This window comes from Haemaphysalis longicornis, unplaced genomic scaffold (genome assembly GCF_048455015.1).
Source record: "Haemaphysalis longicornis isolate Haplotype H1 unplaced genomic scaffold, Haemaphysalis longicornis Haplotype H1 scaffold_12, whole genome shotgun sequence".
NCBI classification, from domain to species: domain Eukaryota; kingdom Metazoa; phylum Arthropoda; class Arachnida; order Ixodida; family Ixodidae; genus Haemaphysalis; species Haemaphysalis longicornis.
In genome coordinates, this window is record NW_027526225.1 from 96043256 (window position 1) to 96064602 (window position 21347).

Genomic DNA, 21347 nt, shown 5'->3' on the forward strand with positions numbered 1-21347 from the left:
CATTGCGCGCTTCAAGAGCAAACGACGTTCGGAGAACGTCCGCATGAGTGATACTCCACCTAAGACTGAAAGGGAGTCGCGCGCCTTCTTCCACTGTGGGCGCACCCTCGCCCGTTTCCCCGCGCACCACGCGTTCAGGCGGGTTAGTTGTCATCGGCGCATATGGCGGGTGACGACGTCCGCGCATCGGCCTCGTGGGGGGAGGGGGGCAGGGCACGCAGTACAAAGACCTCCGTAATCGCACCATACACCCCTTCTTTTGTAAAAGGTACTTCTGTGGAATCAATTAAACGTCTAGATTACAATCATAATCTGCCTGCTCATGTCCACTGCAGGACGAAGGCATCTCTTATTGACCTCCAACCGCCCCTGTTATGCATGAAAGAGAAACGAGAAAACACAAGAGGATGATTACATAAAACGGCTCTACCTTTTGTGCTACCGAAAGTATTCTGAAACAAATTACCTGACAATTAGCCATCCCATCACGCCGAGTTTAATTTACGTGCCCTAATTAGCCGCCGGTGAGGTTGTAAATGTTACAGGATTATTGTCCGCTTTCAATGAATGGCCATCTACGGAGGAAAAATGGTTACAGAAAACAGCTATTAGTGTTGTTTTACTGGAACGACTCGGAAAAAATTAATGACAAATTAGTCGCCAAGAGGACTCTCGCACAACCCCCCAAAACATCGCTGGTCTTCATTCTTCACAGAGGGAAAGGGCGCAAATTTTTGCAAATGGTGAACTTCCACCCCGAATGAGAGGACCTCAACTCGTCCAATTGAAGGAAGTGCGGGTCCAAATAAAAGCAAGAAAGTACGCTAACGAACAAACAAGTAAGCAAGAAAACACGCACACATGAAAACACCCGAGCTATGAACCCTCTCACACTTCGATGACACCGCCACGCATGGAAGCCACGCGCAAACAAAGGCCTTATTGCGCTTCGAGAATATTCTGGGGAGTTTTTGCTCACGCACATACAAGAAACCTTGGAAACCTTGCCATAAACAGCTTCGCTGTAAAAAATATTGGAGCCGCAACTGTTGAATTTGTCACATAGCACCTAGAATGTATAGTTGAACTGTATATCGAACTTTCCAGGCTGTTCTTTACTATACTGCGCTGCTGCGTTCCAGGGACCATGCGAAGGGAAAATACGCCGTACACATCCTACGCACTGCACGAGGCGGTTTTCTATTCAACCAACACGCCAACTGACCCGTGTGAATCTGAATGCACGGGTGGGATTTCATTTAAATACGAAAGCCAGATATTTTTGATGAGTCGAAAAATCTGGCATCTTCGTACACCTCATGCAATTAACAGTATACTCTCTTTTTTTTTGCCTGCTCAGAGCAGCTCTGAGCAGTTCCAAGCAGCCCAAAGCTGCTCCAGTCATAGATGTTCTATGGGCAAATAAAATACGGAGCTGCTTGGAGCTTCTCAGAGCTGCTTTGAGCAGGCAAAAAAAAAAGAGACCAAGAACAGAAAATTGACGACGCCAGAAAGAGTCAAAACACCTACGTCAGAAATGCTTGGACTGACGTCAATTTTTTCAAGCTTCCTGTAAACAACGCAAATGAATGGTTTTTCAAAAGTTAATTTACTACATTTCGGTTCGTGTGGGAATCCATCCCGCACATGTGCAGTTGGTGAGAAGCACGTTACCTTGACGCCACGGCGGCCCCGCGTCCTGGCGGACTAAAGTTGTGCCTAGTGCGTGCGTCTTTAGGCACGTGACGGCGCAGATAATGAAAAGAAACTGTTCGTGACAGCACTAGAGTAGAACAGGTATGCCCCAGCCATGGAGAACGCCCTTCCGGGGATCAGCCGCAGCGTCAGGTGTCACCTGTCTTCATGGTGAATTAATTTGCGCTGCGCTTCCTCACGGAAAGTGCTTCTGCGCCGTATGTGCCGCCAGTTTCCGTACCGGCTAAGCACCGTCGACCAACAAATGCACCAGAGAGACCACACTGAAGGCGAAGCGTGCAGAGAGGACTGCAAAAAAAAATGGAATGTAAGAGAGAGGTACAACCACAGCGTGGTAGTAAAGAAGACTTCCCAAAGTATCGTAAAATGACGCCGAATGCTTTCGTATTCAAAGCGCGTAAGCGAATTTAGTGCCCGCCAGATATTTCATTCTTTCATTACGGCTGTTCCCGCCGCACGTTGAAAAATTGCCTGAAAACGAAGCAACGGACTATAGACGACTTCAAAACAACACCATTCCCCTACAAAACCACACACGTCAAATGGAGCAACCTATAACTACTGCCGCACCCCATGTATACTGTACCATATTAATCGGGACTACATTTCCACCGTCTACCCTGTCCTATCCCCTACCCTCGAACAAGAGGACGGCGGGCTCGCCAGCCCGGAGCAATGCAACCAGCTTCAGCTAGTTAACAAGGCTCACCTGGCCGCCGCTGTCTGCACGGAATCCCGGAGAAGGAAGCGTCCCCAGAGCCGGGGGCGAAAAAATTGGGACAATCGCAGTTTAGTCTCCACCTGAATAAGGTTACTCCTCCACCTGACTGTTTGTCCTGGCGGCACTCCTCTTTTTCGGGCGCCTCTTTTTCTAGCTTATTTTTAAATGCAGAGCATTTCTTTAACTCACGATGTCACCCGGCGTTGTCGGCGTGCCTCGGCGTCCGCAACAGCCGTTCCAGGTGCGCCCTCTCCCCCACTCCTCTCCCGCATCACGCTACCCTCCTCGCTCTCAACAACAGGTCCGCACCCCTCCCTCTACACTATATAAAAAAATAATAATTACCGGCGCCTGGTTTCGATCCCACGACCCTGCGGGCTGAACGCAAGGTACATGGTGCTCTACCCACTGCGCCACAAAGCCGACACAGAATGGAAGGCTACGAACGCGCCTTATATCCTTGTTGCATTCGAACTACGTCAAGAAGCTGCTGATACAACGCATTCACTACCTGTGGGCGGAACGCGAGGTACATGGTGCTCTTCCCACTGCGCCACAAAACCGACACAGAATGAAAGGCTACGAACGCGCCTTATATCCTTGACTCATTCAAACTACGTCAAGAAGCTGCTGATACAACGCATTCACTACCACCAACTCCCCACACACTAAACGTTAACGCAATACACCCACCCCCTATGCGACGCATTTACTCGAGTCCCCCTCGCGGGGAGATGGGCCCTTTTTGTGACAACTAAATTAGGGCGAATATTGAATTACAAGAAATCTTCTGGGATCGGTCACGCACTTGCGTTTCGCCTTAAATCGGCCAAATGCTACCTGCGCGCTAATCAATGTTGAAATGTATTAACCATGATTTGTGACGCCGGCGTAGTAGTGTGGAAATGTTTCGCGTACGCACATTTCGGCTTTGGGAACGCAGTGATAAAATGCACTAAAGGCACTGCTGTTTAATTGCAGTGGAAGAAAATTGGCATGCGAATTTGGGCCGATCCCCCAAACTCCTCGTTCAGAAATGCTACCTAGTAAAAAGATAGAAGCTTGGTGTTTGCTTTGCGCGATGTTTTTTTTTTTCTTACCCTCTGACACTTCCACCCATCAATTCTCTCTCTCCCGGGGAAGTATCCTGCATGCTCTACAGCCAAGACCTGCCCGCTTAAAGTGGCCCATAAGTCACATTTGAGGTGCGCAAGACAGGGCTCACTACAATCTGAGTTTAGCACTTTACTTGGTACAAAGGATTTTGTAAAAGGAAGCAATTATTTTTTCCTGCACTGCCTCATGTGGCCACTATGTTGCCATTGTTTGCTTTCATGTTTGTCTCCTTGCTTGCTTTATTGCTTGCCTGCTCGATAGTGCTCGCCTGCTTGCGACGAAAGAAAGAGCGCGAGAGCGTACGCGGAGTGTGAATTGCCTGCGAATATTGTAGGAAATCTCGTTAAGTACTTCCAGAACGTTGCCAGTACGACTTACCAAGTTACTCGGGCAGGTTTCTGTGAGCGTTTTATGTGGAAGACATCTTTCTTCGAAATGGCCGCTTGTGATCCTTAGCGGAGGCGAAGATTTTCTTTCGCGTGTTAAAAGAGAGAGCCCTAGAATTCACGTTGGTTGCTGACCTAGTAACCGTAGTGAACAACCCTAATCCAGAATCTGCTCTTTACCTGCATAACACTATCGAGTTTGTTGTTGTTTTTTTCGTTTATTTAATAGCCTCAGGCTTAGTAGACATTAAGCGAGTCCGATCTGTATCCAGGAAACTAGGTTGGCCTATCGGATATAGTCCGGCAAGGAACGGTAGGCAGGGAAATGGAGCCACCGATGGTAATGCATGTCTTGCCGCAAATTTAGGGCTGCTGCCATCAAACATTTCCTTAGAATGTCCTTAGTTCCAGGGCATGTCCATATAAGGTGGTGAAGGTCTGCCGGAACCGTTTCATCGGAGTAGGTTGGACATTTCACATGCCCTCGGTAATCCCCTTTCCATCCACCGAGTGTTCCTTTACCCCCTTCCCTTTTCTCGTCTTCCGTCTCCTTTTTTTCTATTTCAACCTTTCCTCCCCTTCTCTCTGCGTCACCCCCTCTCGCCTCTCTCTCTCTCTTTCAATATTCCTCCTCTTATTTATATCTCTGTGTTTTTGTTCACGTGAAATCTAACAAGTCTTTGATAAGTTCGCTGACTCCATGACGAAAGCACCGAACTCTTACTGTCTAGACACTCTAATGACCTTTATCGGATTTTAGTTATACTGAGTGCCCAGCCGAACTGCAGCAGGCAATTTTGTATGCTCTTAGGGCACACAAGAACAAAAAAGACACAAGCACCGTCACCAAGGAGCGTGGGCTGCTGTTGGGGAGGTGCATCTACTGGGAGCCAGCTTTATATTTTCAACGTCTACCTTAGAAAGCCTAACACCGTAACGGCGCCTGCCGATATTGCAATGAGGTTGCATAAAGTAGTAGATATCGCCTCTTGGGGCACGCTCCTAGTGCGTGCGTATCAGTAAGTTTAATGAGCACCGGCTTACGAATTTACCCCTGAAAGCAAGAACCCCTGTAGACATCATCATATTACACCATTTCTTCGAAGATACGCCATTAGGAGAGGCTGAGCGTTTCCGAAGAAAGTCGCCTTGGGAATTGCAGGCCATGTGCCTCGTTACGCTTACGGTGGCATTGTTCGCCAAGTCTCTGGCATTTTCCTTCATTACTTTTTATTTGCAAATATGCATTTATGTGACCGTGTCACCATAAAAAAAGCACTGATTCGACAATAATGTACTGCATACCAAATATTTGACAGCGCATTATAGTGAACGAAACACAAAAAAGAAAACGTTCTTATGCTAAAAAGCAAATAAGTGGTTTTGTTTCAAAAAAAGTAAAGGTACACTTTTGTTGCTGGAAGCAGCGCTTTTATGAATCTTCAGAAATCTAAATAATAAAAGCGAGTTAGAGGGTACTTGATGCAACTTCAAATCGAAATCCATTGCTGTAGAGCCTCGTCATAACGAAGTAGCACCGGTACAGTGATTTAGGTAGTTATATCTGATATTCGCCCTAACATTACAGCTGGAGCCAATCGGTAATCTGGCTTCCGCAAAAATTCTTGACTCCGAAACGCATTATTTTGATCATCGAACCTACTACAAACAAGGTAGCCCTTACTTTGCTCCTTGTGACGCTTCAAGCTCACTGAAACAGAACATAAAACGGGAAATTACAACAGAACAAAGTTTATTTGACAAAGCAGGCCTGCGTCCCTATTTTTTCGAGAAGGATAGAATCTTTGCCTGGTGGCTATTCAAAGCAGTGAGTAGGATGAAGTTTTCCACAGTGTCCACGAACAAAGGAGACTTTTCTACGTCAGCAGTTTCCGACACCGGGAGTTTTTTTCAAGTAGCTTCTCGGGCGACTGGACAAATATTTCTTCGTTATGTCCGATAGTACGCGCCGCTCACGTAGTTTCACTTTCGTTATTTAGAGAATAAGTGTCATTGAAATGAAGCTGGCCGACCAAAGTTCTGATTTATTTCGCTATAGCCAATAATTTTCTATATCAGTGATCGTTATGACGAGGTTCAAGCGTATTGTAAAACTTGTAATATCTTCGAAGTTTGAAAACGCAAAAAGACATTGATTAAAATCGACTCATTTACAAGAAACTGTGCCTTCTTTAAACCGACGAACGCCCCGCCAAAAAGCATATGCCTAATATTTTTTGCAACTGCTTGGATAGAGTACAGCACAGAATGCGTTACACTTCGAGCACTTGTGATGGACCGCCGAGTGCGTTGGTGTCGTGCGCTTTAGAAGCCAGAGAGGGGCGCTTGAAGAGCGGCTCATCTCCCTGGTATTAGCAAACTCCCCATTCGTGGTATTCCCTTTTGGTCCTGAGAACGTAATCGCACTCAAGCTGCCGCCGTCATCACCCTCAACGGAAGAAAGCCGAGCTGCGTTCTGACATACTCCCCGATTTTCTGATCAAATGACGCACAAAGAGGATATTTTTTTTCAAGCTGTAACGTTGTAATGTTCCTGCTTTTCTGCATAGGACATACGAAATACGGCGGAATTGTGTGCCTTCGTTCTGATAGACATCGAAATCAAGCTTATAAAGCAGGAGTTCTAGGCAGTGCAGTGGAGACGCTTGTTTTCTGATAACGCACGTTTGTCATCACTTGCAATAGCCAATTTCAGAATCCCCCTTTTATGCTGTTACATCCGTTATGAAATGCATTTCAGGGAACCCATGTTTAAAGAAGCCATGAAAACACAATACAACACAGTCAAATTTGGAAGAAATCACCTTTGGTAGGCTACCTAGTTCGATTACCAACCAGAAAGACGCATTTCTATAACCGCAAAAAAGGCAAAAAATATTGAACAACTTTCAGATTTCGCATCGCATTGACGTATTCTGGACAGGAGTGACGTAATACGGGCCAATACTAAGAACACTTTTAAAAGTGTTACCGAACTCGGATTTTGTCTGCATGGAACTTTAAACTACCGTAATTTAAAAACGGCGGCTTTACAATCGAACAACGCTTCATTGAAAAGTCCGCTCCACTAAAATGTCCGCTGCAATTACAGAGCCACGTAGAAATTAAAATCTCTACAGTCGCCGACTGCAACAAGAATTTGAAAAGCAGAGACAGCACTCATTTGAACAGCTGCCTTGAAGACTCCTGCTTAGATCGCGCAGTTTCAGTGCGTTCATAAAACTTTTATTGAGGCGTTCTGGTAATGCAAGTAATATTTCTGATAGCTGTGTACAGAAGTAGCAATGCTACAAGAGTGTAATTCTACTTGCGCAAAACTGACCCCGAAAGGCTGCATGTCTCAGAGAAATACACCGAGAGCTCGTGAGGAAGCAAGTGACGATAGAAGGTTCATCGACTCCACAAACGAACAACCCATCTCACAGAAGACACGCAGGCGCTGTCCTCGCCTAAAGAACACTTCTTTCGCCGTAGTTCTTGCCGTTTTCCTTTGAAGAGGAATGACACTCTGGATTTTAGCTTATTCATGAATACCATGCGTCAGCGAAGACGAAACGAAAATTACTCTCTACATTTAACTGTATTTCGCTGTAGTGTATTTCGCTGACGAATACCGCGTCGACGGAAGGGGCGAAGGAAGGCAATGAGACAATTTCTTCACTGATGCAAGGTTAAAGACCCGCAACTCCGTTTCAACAGCTGCCCCCGTTATAGCATTAAACTTGTTCGAACTGTCACCGCCTTGCCTCCTAGCTGCAAGACCACACCACGAAATTTGCGGCAGACGGAAAAAAGCAGTTCATTTTAACTTGGCGAGCTGTGCGACTCTCCGTGATAGGGTGCCTTGATGGAGGCAGCGAACACGTGCGTAGGTAGAGAGACCCTAAGTCGAACTGCGCGACAACGCCATGTTGCAGTTTAACACGTGGGATCCCATTAAGGCCCGACGTTAACAACCTCGAAAATAGCCGGTAGACCTGTACGACCCCGCTGCGCTTATCGAGGCCTGCCTGAGCTAGCTAGAGTAGCTTCGTTTTGCTTGTTTGTGGCGTAATTTCTTCGAAACTGCGGCTCCGTCTCTTTCAATATCGGGAGACCGGTTCAAAGGCCCCTTAATGCCGCCTTGCACAGTTAGCTCCGGAACGAGATTTATTGGCAGTCTTGGGATTACGGCAACGGCGACCACATTGAATTGCCGCGCCAGCATAGTAGGCACGCGCGACAGTGACGCCTGGATAGTAGACACTAAATTACAATAAATCCTCAGTTGAATGAACCTAAATAAGTACCGCAAAGAAAAAGTACGTAAGTGGAAATCTTAGTACACCTACATCACAGCAGCACGTACGAGCAGCAGATCATCTCACCTGTTACATCCAACTGAAGTTTTTTCATTAGAAATTGGGTGATCTTATTGTGCCTTTATATTGTTGTTGTTTTTACTGATGAATATTTATATTCACCAAAAGAAGTAACAAAAATAATGCGTTAATATTTAGACCTAATCATGTTATTAGACTTAATCATGTTATCAATCTTCCATTTCATCAAAACTTTTCATCTTGCGAAATTATTGACCACTCCAATTAAACTTGTTGCCCCCAGGTTGAACATTCGCGCACAGAAATTGCTTAAATGTCTCTGACTTCCATTTCAATAGAATTTGGCGTGTTATAGCAAAAAGATAAACAGAATTGAACATTGTGTTAAGAAGTCAGTGAAATGCAGTTTTGTGTTAGCAAATGATGGCTGTAAAAACTTAGTTTACGTAAGTGATTACAAAGATGCGCACCCGAACTTCTTCAAACTTTGTTCAACAAAATTGTTCAACAACATCACTTGTCAACGCTACATATTGCCGCTTTCTAAAGTAATCTTCAACATTGTAAAACGTTCAATGCAATCAATTTCTTGCTCAAAAATTTAGAGCGCGATAAACACAAGGACAGAGGAGAGGCACGACAGGACGAGCGCTTGTCCCTCTTCTTGTGCCTTTTCTCTGTCATTGCGCTTACAGCGCTCTAATTTTTAGAAAACATATGGGGCAACTTGCACAATAATGTGTTTTACGGAATAAACTCTTTGTACAAAAGCACAAAGGGCCCGTGTTACATCGGGTGCAAGGTAACATCTTCAAAAAAAAAAAAAAGGCCGCCATCCGGCGTTGCGAAAGTGGATGTTCAGCAAAGCTACTGTAAACAACTGCAAATGGTGACGGAAGAGGGTATGCAATGTTTCTCATCGTCTCGGCGGGCTTTGTCGGTTGCAATCGGATAGTGTCACTAGATAAGTGTACAGAGTATGGACACTCTTTTCTCCTATTGTTCCGTGCCGGCGCCATTATAATTGGTCAGTTCGCATTGCCGTAGCCTCCTGTATAACAGACTAACTGCTCTATCGCCCCGAAACCCATTGGAGCAGCAAGTTCGGTGTGGGGGCGCCAAGTTCACAGGTTTTTCAATGGCCATGCCGAGGCGAACTGCTGTTTCAAGCGGAGGCGAACTGAAACGCAATTCGGCGTCGTCTGCTACGTGGAGGCGTCTTCCTGCTACAAAAGTCCGCAAAACGACGGGCTCATACTTCATGAGCCTATATTAAGGACCGAAGCTTTATGCGTGGCGTCGCAGAATTACCAAACGGCGTTCGCTACACTGATCCTGCCGGCACGCTCACCATTTTGGGTTCACTACGGGTTTCACGACAAAATGTGTACATGTCGTCACGGTTGTCACTGTGATAAGAGCCAGTTGACTTTAATCCCACCCTGTAAGAGTCTATAAGGGAGAAATAATTAGGCTTTATTAAGTGTTTAGTGTCAGTGATATGAATATATTTTGTTCAAACTAGTCCCACTGTTGAGCTCTCCTTTTTACTTACGAGTTCATTCAGTCTCATTCTGCCGCTATTGTTTTTTGCTGTCCCTGGAAGGGAACGCGCCCACTCTCCTCCCCCCTTTATTTCCCCATCGCCGCGCTGCTCATATAGTAGATATATTTACGACGCAGTAATCACCAATGCCGGGTTGCATCCGCAAACAATCACTTCAACCTATAGCTCAAGGCGATACTCGGTATTTGAGGGCCCCTATATAAACTTAGGATAAACATTCGGCATGCACTTTGCTCGTTTCTCTCAATACTTCGCCCCGCTACACTCATTCTTCCCCCCGCCCCCACAATCACATCCCGAATAACTGATCGCAAATCCACTAACGAACTCGCCGGTAACATTTCTGGCTAAATTGAGCGACACGCAGAAAAAAAAAAGTTTCGCGTTAAATTACTTGCGAGCGAACAAGGTAGCCCGAGAAAAACCGTCTCTTTTTCACTTACCACTGTCAAATTCTATGGTCACCTTAGCCACTTACTATTTCATTTTATTTCTGGCCTCGTTACTTTTTGCCTTCTTTTGTTCAAACAGCAGTTGCCTGTCATTGCTTGTTTTCATTACTTCCTTCCTACATGCTAGCGCCAGACTCTCCTTTATACAACACGCGTTTTATCGCAAAAGCCTTGATAACTTTTTTTAGATGCGACGCTGAGAGCATCTCTTGTCGGCGGCCCTGTCTTTCCTGCGTGTGTCCATCGTCGTCGTCGGCGTCGTCGTCCGCACTCTCATCCACTCTCCCCCTCTCCTCTCCGATAGCGAACACTCTCTCACGAGGGGCGTTGGATTCGATTGGCTTGGATTAGATTAGATTAGATTAGATTAGATTAGATTAGATTAGATTAGATTAGATTGTATTGTATTGTATTGGATTGGATTGGATTGGATTTGGATTTGGATTAAGGTGTTGTGTTGGATTGTGTTGCGTCATAGCCGCGGCAGACGCACTGGCGCCGGCGCGTGCCCAGGTTAGAGCGAACACTCTCTCTAAACATCCGCGGGCGCGTGGCGCAGCGCACTCTCACTACGCCGGTGGGCGGCGCTCCGCGCGCTTGCGCATGTTCAATACTCTCTCTCTCCGCGGTCTCCTCTCCTTCGGGCGCGCTGCGCATATAACTGGTGTGCGGCTCTCCGGCGGCCTTTCGGTCGACGGTTGCTCTCCGCTTGCGCTTGAAACCCCCTCAGCGTCACATCACACCAGGGTTCCCGCGAGGGGAGGTGGGAGTAATTTTTTTAAACCACCCATTGTTGCCAGGTGTTAAAGCAAACGTTGAGCATACCCTCGCCAACACAGGAGAACCTGAGATTAGGGAGCCACCAGAGAGAACGGCGGGATTTCTGGCACTGAGCAGGCACAGAGGCGTTATACAGGAAGCTACGGCATTACATGACATTTGATTACACAGTGATGGTTCATGGGCGCAACCATTTTGGTGTTTATGCGTTTCAGTCGGTCAATTCTGGTAGGCTTAGCTTGCCCTTCCTACTCTGCAGCTGAGCGCGACTGACGTCGTTCCGAATGCGAATCGAAGAAAACGCGTATAACCGCATTTCAGCAGCAGAAGTGTGGCCATATATGGGGCTAATGCTGGGCCCTGCCTAGCCTCACGCATGCGCTCGGCATCTTCGGAAAGAACTGCCCTATTTATTAATACTAGACCTGCCCTCCTCCAAGGGCAATCTGCAAACCATCTTTACCAGGAACACATGTTGAAGGGGGGGGGGGAGAGAGGTCGCACGCATTGTTCCCAGGCGCCTAATCATCCACAATGCCGTTTCGATGCATGTTTTGCGGTTTCATTAAACGAATTCTCAGCTCTATGCTGTATGCCTGCTTAGCCTAACTCATGCTCTCAGCCTCTTAGGGCTCGGCGTTGTTTCCCACGGGGATGAAACCGTTGGGAGGTAGAGGTATACAGCGCTTTGCTGTAACACCGATTTCGTTCATTTTCCGTAGTAAGCATCGTCCACATTACATCTTTCTTGGACGTGGTTGGCTTTATTTGCTGTCGTAATACCACGAACCAAGAATATATAGGAGGCCAAATGGTTGACTGGGGCAAGCGAGCGATCAGATAATGTCGCAATGAAAATTAAGGCGGACTGCAAAGCTTCCCGGCTGCGACGGCGAAGGAGAGGGTAGCAGTACCTGATGGGCGAAATGATAGATGCCGCAAATCATTCCGTGGCTGCGCAGTGAAATGCCGATCGCGGCGGGCGCTCAGTTCCTTCATCCGCGACAGATGCCGCTAGCCTGACTTATGGTGCGCGCTTGTGACATTATCTGGTCTCGCTAGCAAGCCTAGTTTCCCATCCTGCCTTGTTATTGCTTTGTGCGTAATGCTTGAAACTGCCACAAAACATACAGCAGCTGCTACCTCACTACCTCACCGTGAAGGACCTACAAATGTCGTTTCACAGTGAGAGCGTGGGATTGTCGAATAAAGCACGGCGCATGCGCGCCACACCGCTGGCTGCGCTCAGCGGCATGAACAAATTACCGAACTACTGCAGCATGCGCGCTGTTGAAAACGACTGTCCTGAACAGAGCGGGCTCGTTGCTTGATGCTAGGTATAAGGTGAAGGATGACTATGGTGTCATGATCCGCACCAACCGTTGCCTTGTTTGCTCGCCCAGGCATTTGAACCAAATTCATTCGCGTTTTCCTATAGAGCTAGGTCTGGACGCATTAGCTCGCGGCCACTGAATAGAGAGTTTTAGCTGACCGTTTCTGAACGTCCGCTCCGCTCCGATAGCAAGCGGGAGCGCCATTGCGCATGCGTGGCACGCTAGCGCGCTACAGGCGATACCGGAGCGGGGCCCCGCTCCGCTAACCGGGGCCTCTTAGCGGACCGTCGCGGCAGCTTACGCTACCGTGCGGAATTTTAACATGGCTGCCCCCACTACGCGAGCGCGCTACGGCGAACTTGGTTCCTTCAGTTGAAACACGACCGACGAAGCCGCGAAAGCGCTCTCGAATAGGCAATGGTGTCACACACCTCAAAGATCTTTAGAACGGAAACGAAAAACCTCGACCGAAGCACGGGGCTGCTTCTATGCAGCGCCGAGAAAGCAAAAACGCCCGTGTGTACGAGATTTCGGCGCACGATAAAGATCCCCAGGTGGTCAAAATTAATCCGGAGCCCTCCACTACGGCGCGCCTCATCGCCTGCGTTGCGTCGGCGCGTTAAACCCCACAATCAATCAATCAAGACCGGTTTGGCTTGGTCATTCCAAAGTTTATCGGCTTGTTTATTGCTATTTAGAAAAATTATACCATGTCAGCGACTACATTATACAAAAAAAAGGTTAAATGAGGCCAAGAAACACGGTATTTTGCTTTGTTTGGGCAACCAAATAAAAATTCACATGTTTCCTTTAGGATGAAGTTTTGGTTTACAGGCGCACGCTAAACGACCAGTCACGCGAATCATTCCCCGTCGAGGGAGATACGGTTATCGCTTAGCTAAAAGCCATTCGGCTGCTGACGTTCCGTTTGTGCTGAGCGGGACGTCGGGAGCATAGCGGAGCGTCAAAAACGGTCAGCTAAAACTCTCTAATATTCGCGCGAAATTCAAAGACATGCTATGATTACGTAAAGAACACAGCTGTTCTCTGTCTCGAAGTTATAGGGAAAGGCTGAATCTATTCCGAAAGCTTTGTTATGAAGCCGTGAGCGCACATTTGTGATGTAAGAACTGCCAGTCGACACATTTCGAAAGCATCAAGGCCAATCACACATTGGCTTCGGCTTCCACAGCGGACTGCGCAACCTTCGCGGAGGCGTAATTGGGTGCTTATTGCGCGAGTGGGTATAGGCATCACCTTTCGTATTTTCTTAAGTGCTACACGCATCAGCACTGAGCAGACAACCAAGCCCTTTCTTCCACTCCTGTCACTTTCCCCCAATAACTAGCCTTCTCCGTGCTTTAGTTACGTGAGCGGTTCAAGGTGCATCGATGGCAGCGCCGTCAAGATGCGCGCGAACCGAGGCACCCTATCTCGGTTAACCTTGGGGCACCAGCTTAGGACATGCGGCCGAAACAGGCGTCCTACTTGCTCCCAATGTAAAGCGGGCGAGGCGTTTGGCATTCAAAAAATACAATAAGAATGGCTTAAGCAACATCTGTAGGTTCCAACTAGGGCATTACTAGGATTTTTTTTTTCACGAGCGTTGTGGCCGTTTGTAGTCAGGCGGCTATCTTTGGTCAATCGTAACGAAAATAGGAACCTGCTCATCGACCCCTAATTGAATCAGAACTCATAAAAACGGGCATGGTAACCTTCCATATTTTAATTAAGTTCGACCTATGAGTAGTACTGCAATACTTCAAGCGTGCGTCGTTCTGTCTCGATTCAACAAGACGTCAATACTTGTTCTGGCACTCGTTTCCCGAGGAGAAATAGAATTCAGGCCCCTTTGCTAAAAGCCGAGGTATTTGTGCAGTGTCTAATTGTACTCATTTAGTTTGATTGTTTCTTCTCCAGAATCGGGACCCGAGTAACGTCTGCGGCTTCACGCTCAGCTCGTTTTACTATCTAATATAAGCGCACGCAACGTGAGGGGAATTTTGAACCGAGCAAAGCCAGCACATCTCCTTCCGACGAGTCCTGTACAGGAGAATACATTCATCGACTCGCCGACACAGACACGTTCTTGTTTAGACTAGCAGTTACAGGAAGATACGTGCCGAAGAATAGTCAAGTGCTCACCTTCAAGCAGTGTGCTGCGACAAGGTAGTCTTTTGAAACGATCCACAGCCATGCGTCCCGTGAATCCAGTCGTGATCCAGTCGTGAAAACAAAACACAGCACAGAGAAACGGAGTTTCATCACACTCCTACCGCCCACACATGCAGCACACACGTCGCAGTAACAAAGCGTCCGCGTTCAGTTTTCACTCCGCTCTCGGGCATTCCGTTCTCGTGGGGTGTCTGCGGCGCCCAGCTCCTGAAGCGGGCGGCTTCTTCGCATTTCCGAGCCGCCAGTCTACCAGAGCGCTAGACGCAACCATTGTACGCGATAATGCACAGATGCTGGACTTGACCACGCAAGCGCGCCGGAATCCGTATGTGAGAGCTGCGCGTCATCGGCATGACACAGCACTTCCCGCCCATACATTTTCGCGCGCTCTTTTGCTTCTCTGACGCCTTGCCCGCGAAGGACGCTTTAGCTACGACTTTTGACCGCAGTGCTGCTCCAACAAGCCATTCTTGTGCTGCTCCAACAAGATGCTTGGGCATTTGCGGCGTTACCCGATTCTCACTCGCAGCACCCACCTAGTCTACAATCACAACAGGAATACCGCAAAAACATAATTCTTGTTTTACGACAAGAAACTTTGTTGTGACAACAGAAGTCCTGCTGTTACGACAAAACAATCTGTTGTTACGACACAAATTTCTGTCGTAACGACAAAGTCAATTTCTTCAACGACAACCATTCCTATAGTCACGAGAACTACCATTTACGCTACTCTTCATAACGGGCAATAACATCCTAACCATGTGCAACTGCTGATGCAACATCAGGATCCCGACAAGACAGGAATTCGGTGCGACGGAGCCTCAAAATCAGGGCAGGTATACGAGGCACGACAAAACATCACAATCACGACACGACAAGAATACGACAAGATGACAGTACGACACGCGAAAATACGACAAACTGCAAAGATTTTTCTTTTTGTCGTTTTAGACTGGGCGTTCTCTTATTTCCCATAACCCATTCCTTTGTACCTTTTTCCCTTTAGCTTCAACCCCACCTTTACCGCTGCGTCCTAGGGGAGATCACAGGGGTCTTCCCGGGCACGGACTCCTGCCTGTGGGTCGCTGAGTAGCTTTTCTTTTTATTATTTTTTTTCGCTATCGGCTGGTAAAAATCCCACTTACCGTTTTGCCGATTCATTTAGCTGATGATTTTATATTAACCGTTTGCACTTCAGCGGTACCGGGAGGAGCCTGCCTCATTTACTCAATGTTTAATAAAGGGGGTATTTTTGAAGCACCTCAAGGGAACCGTCGCGTTGACGTGAATGCCTCCAACTCCAGTGTTAGGCCGCGAGCAATCGGTTTACTTCGAAACGATCCCCTGGTGGGCCAAATTGACCTGGAGTTCTCCACTATACGACATGCATTGTAGCCCAGGTAGGACGTCGGCACGCTAGAACAAAAAAAATGCACTTGTAGTTGTTTCATGGTTCCTAAGCTATTTCCATCCCGTTTACTTCGCAGTCAATCCCTTAGATGGAGTTGGTTCATGGTCCAGGTAGATAACACATGGCATTACGTCTAATAATTGATTTGATCGATTGATTGATCGATTGATTGAAGGGTTTAACGCGCCGACGCAGCGCAGGCGATGAGGCGCGCCGTAGTGGAGGGCTCCGGATTAATTTTGACCGCCTGGGGATCTTTAACGTGCGCCGAAATCTCGCACAGAAGGGCGTTTTTGCTTTTCGCCTTTTCCGCTTTTCGCCTTTCGCCTGCTTTTCTCTATCAGAAAAGCGGTCGCCGCGGCCGGGAATCGAACCCGGGCCCTCGTGCTCAGCAGCGCAACGCCTTAGCCACTAGAGCCACCGCGGCGGGTACGTCGAATAATAGAAAAATCTGCGCCTTCAGTATACACTCTCCACCAGTTGAAGGTTAGGTTACATTCAGATATGGGGCAGTCGGCTGTTGTTGTTGTTGTTTTAATGTTGTCGTAGTTGTCGTTGTTGTCCTTGTCGTATTTGTCGGTGTTGCTGTTGTTTTTGTTGTTGTCGTCCTCGTTGTCGTCGTCGTCGTCATCGTCGTCGTCGTTGTTGTTGTTGATCATGATGATAATGATGATGAGTCTTCAACCAGAAGCACCGTGATGGCGGCCTCCTACCGGATACATTTTAAAGAAAGCGTCAGAATAAAACACAAACAGCGGAACAGGCACTAATAAGCCGGTCCTAGTAATCCGGTCCTCGTAATGGTAATCATTCTTTTTTTACCCGTGCACAGAGCTTGGAATACATGTAGACCACCTTTCCTCGCTCTTTCATTTCCCTAGAGACCGCGAACGCACGTCGGTGGCTTGCACAGTCCCCGCGACTGTGTCATTCGCAAGTGCATACGCCTTCCCGAGGGCATATTGAGCATCCATGTCCGCACACTGCGCCGAGCAGTGTACCGGTTTGGGTAAAGCACTTCCCTGATTGGCGCTGTTACTTTGATCTCTGCGCACTTTACGCTAATACTTTTTTTTCCCATGGGACCAGCGGAAAAAGGTGCAAGTATTATAACTAGCAAGCGTGATCTGGGGGGAATTCTGCTCAGTCAATTTTCAGAGGGAGAAAGTAAACTTTATTAAAGGAAAGGAGCTGGGCGGTCAGTTTCCTCAGTCCAGGACGCCGTTGGAGCGTCCAGCTGTCTCAGCCCTGTGGACCAGCCGAAGCTGATCTTCGACGCTCGAGCCGTCCAGTTCTGCCTCCCAATGCTCAACCGAAGGGTTAGAAATCGCAGAAAGTGAGGGGTTGAACTGGCACTCCCACGCCATGGTGTACATAGTTCGGGGCACTCTGCAGAATTGACACTGCGAATCGTATTGAATAGGCCAGATGAAGTGCAGCTTGGTTTGATGGGGAAAGATGTTCGTTTGAAGGAGAGGCCAGTAGCGCTCCTCTCTGTTGCTTAGAGAGGGGTGTGCAGGGGGAGGAGCGTAAGCCGGGCTAGCCTGTAGTATTGCGTCACCTCCTGGAGCGACGTTAAGGGGATCGTCGCGCAGAGGACATAAGACCGTTCATAAATGCGCCGTCTCCATACATTAATCTTCATATCATGCCAGACGTTCACAAACATGGCGCATAAAACGCTAGTGGTCTGCTTGAATATTTTTCGCCCACACAAGCGCGTGCCACGGCCCATGATTAAGGATGACAACAATTCGATGTTGGGATTTGCACGTACTCAATATCATAGCGAAATGAGGGTAGTCTACCATGGTGCCAACCTGGATTTGCTGAGGTAGCACCCCGACTGACGAAAGGAAATGTGTCACGAATCTATAAGGCTTTCTGCAGGTTCAGTTCTGTAAATCTGATTGCGTGGGCAACCGGTATTGTGGTACTGAGAAAATTATGGGTGCAGCATTGGAGAGGACCTACAAAGCGCCACAATGATTCGTTTGACATCAAGTGTAATGAAACCCCGTCCAGTGATGGTCCACGGCTCTATTTCGCTGAATCAACCAGCCATTTGATTGGTACGAATGATTCGTAACAGAACTCTAGCTTTGAATCAGATTGACCCGATATACCGGATCAACGTGAAGGAGTTGCTTTGCAGTTTAGGTTTAACGAAGAACAATGGACTCATTCCATTCCGATGCTAATCCGCCGCGGTGGCTCAGTGGCTAAGGCGTTGCGCTGCTGAGCACGAGGTCGCGGGTTCAATTCCCGGCCGCGGCGGCCGCTTTTCTGATGGAGGCGAAAAGCAAAAACACCCGTGTGTACGAGATTTCGGCGCACGATAAAGATCCCCAGGTGGTCAAAATTAAACCGGAGCCCTCCACTACGGCGCGCCTCATCGCCTGCGTTGCGTCGGCGCGTTAAACCCAACAATAAATCAATCAATCATTCCGATGCTACGCCCCATTTTCCTAGGCGTTACCACAGCAAAGCTAGGTTTTTGTGCACCTTTGAGGGTTTCAGCCCTAAACTAACCCAACACCACTGCTACCAAGTTAGCTATATGCACACTGCATGAATCGAACAAGAGCGGTTTTTCGTTTGGACACTGTGGAGAAATCCCCATATTCGTACGCCCCTTTCATGCGAAATTGCCGACTGGGTTGACACTGTGCGTCAAGTAAGGTTAATTTATGGGTGAGGACTGCTCCCACCGATTGAGAACATTTTACATCTCCGTGGTCTCTGGATGCGTCGAAATTATAATTTCGAAGCTCCACTGAGTATTCGTACAATACTTCAGAATACCTGCCCGATGCGATACCAACCAGGCCACCAGGGAGGCTACTTATTCAATAGTGTTAACGCTTCTGGAGGACAGAGAGGCCCGTGGAATGAAAATTTTGTACGGTCCATGAGGGCATTCGCGTATACGCGTGAACACACGCCTCCCATTCCACCATCGCATTTGTGATGATGGCGTTTAAAGCGTCGTCGTCTGAGCCTTGTCGTGCATGATAAGGAGGAGAATAATGCGGTACAGCGCCCGGTTTCCTGATTTGCACAGGGGTAATGGATTTTGGGAAATCAATGGGAGGGCAAAGGAAACAAAGATAGGCGCGGGAACGTGTGCGCTCGAATTAGTCCTTTTGTAATAAGTCGCTGGCGTAAACCTGTATGATTCAGGCAACGTACAAGGGCTTCCGTCACGAGTACATAGTAAAGCGCGTAATCTGATCATCGCACAACTAGCGATAAACTCGTAGGGATCGAGCTTCTCATAGGAGATATTCTTCTTACGGGGGTAAGGAGAGGGGATCATTTCTCGCCGATCGAGAGATCCGGTCCCAGTAGGCGTCTCCAGGCAAGACTAAGTAACAACTGAAGCACGCGGCGTATGAGAACAATGCGAAGACGCTAGTATCAGACGAGTTGAGTAGGACGTAAATCGTATGAATAGCATACCACACGTCCAATGCATTCACCTCCCCCGGAAACGAACGGAATGCGGCCCAGTATTTCTCCCGGATTAAGCCCGCTATTGTGTGAGGGTAAAGGTGAACAAGAGCTAGGCAGCCGGCGCGTATTCGATGGCGCTGATCCTGCGTGATATGCGCGAAGCAATCTCGAGAGCGCCTTGGGAAACTCATCGGTGCTCTTCCTGTCGCATCGCCGCGAGCAGAGCATTCCGGTTGTTTGTCCCTTGTTGTGGCGCCCACAGCGTCTTTAGCGCCTAGTTTATCGGTGCATCCTCCAGTCTCGCCGGCGACAACTCAGACTGTTCAGCCCCCCGGTACGAGCTAAAGGAAATACCGTATGGCTGATCTGACACTCGCCAGCCATATTGCTTGTGTTTGCGCAAAATTTGAAGGACTGGTGGGGGCTAGATATCGGCATTGGCATTTTGTTATTTTTTAGACGAAGCTTTGCATTTTTCTCTTCCCTCAACAAAGACCGCCGGAGCTCCACGTGTCTTCGTAGCATGAGGCGTTGGAAAACGAACATCCCGGAAGGCGTGCGGTCCCCGTCAGATGTGCGTGCGTTCAAGGCACATTTTTCTCACTTGGGTATGCGTCTGGACTGTATTAGCTGTGACGCGTTATTGTCAACATCAAAACTTGACTTAAATTCTAAACCCACGCGTGTCAACACTTGGATGTGCATTTTGAGTTGATTAGTTATCAACAGGCCCCCTTTTCAAGACCGGTAGATTCTAAAGAAAAGGAGCGCAATTTCGTTTATGTGTCTAGGGATGACCGACGACATCGCTCAAAAGAAATAAAAGTTGCCAGAATCTTTCCCCCAACTCTGTGCGACCTCTATGTGGTGTGCTGAAGACCTTCTCTGATCATACATGTTCCCTGAGTAGAATGGCTTAATACTTATTTTGCTATTGTTGTGAATTAACACTGATTTACCACTGGCTTTCCTGACTTATTACCTACCGAGAGCAGGAATTTTACAAGCCTAGAGTGGCACATTTTGCCAATGGTCATCTTTACGCGCAAAGTGTGCAGAGAATTCTGACGCATGTCATTGTTTGACGTTGCGACTACCACGATGGCATGAACACGTGTTACAGTTCGACTGGTGCCCAAAAACATCACTGCATTCAAACCGACAAAGTCAGCAAGCACAGGATTCAAGACTGCGACGTCGAGTGTAGTGCAGTGAAAAGTTTATTTCTGTAACTAGGCGACACGAGTCCAGGAAAAAAGATGAAGCCCGAAGGCTGCAGCAGCAGCCGCTAGAACGAAGGCCTGGATGCAAGGCACGGGCAAGTGAACTCGTGCGCGGGACGACTGACATACAGAAGGAAGTCTTGACTGCCCGAGGACATCCAACGTGTCGCACGCCTCCGTACCTGCGAAAAAAGCAAAACTTGCAGCTTGTACAATGGTGCAAGCCTGATGTCACAGCCGAGCTGTGTTCGTCTCAATAAGCTAAACACGACGAATGCCATATAAGTGACCGAATACCATTTATCCTCATCAGCAGAAGACAAAGTCAAACACAGAGTAAAGTATATAAGTGCTTTATTTTTACAGCGTCTACTTAAGTATGTGTATAGTTCATTGTCCGCCCCCGCAAAGTGTTTCGTGGAGCACTCCCTCACCGTTGAAGACTTTCGCTATTAATTCTTGTTCTTCTGGACGATTACATTCTCACCTGGCAGCTGGGTGCGCTTCCTGATGAGGCGCCTCTTCTTCAGGCGTACGGATCTTTTTTGGTCATTCCATTCCCCATGTGCGCGGCACAGAGCTGGAGGAAGTTCTGCCGCCGTCCCCGCTGTGGCCACCACGGCGATCCAAATTTTATGAGCGCATGATGATGGTGATGTTTGGA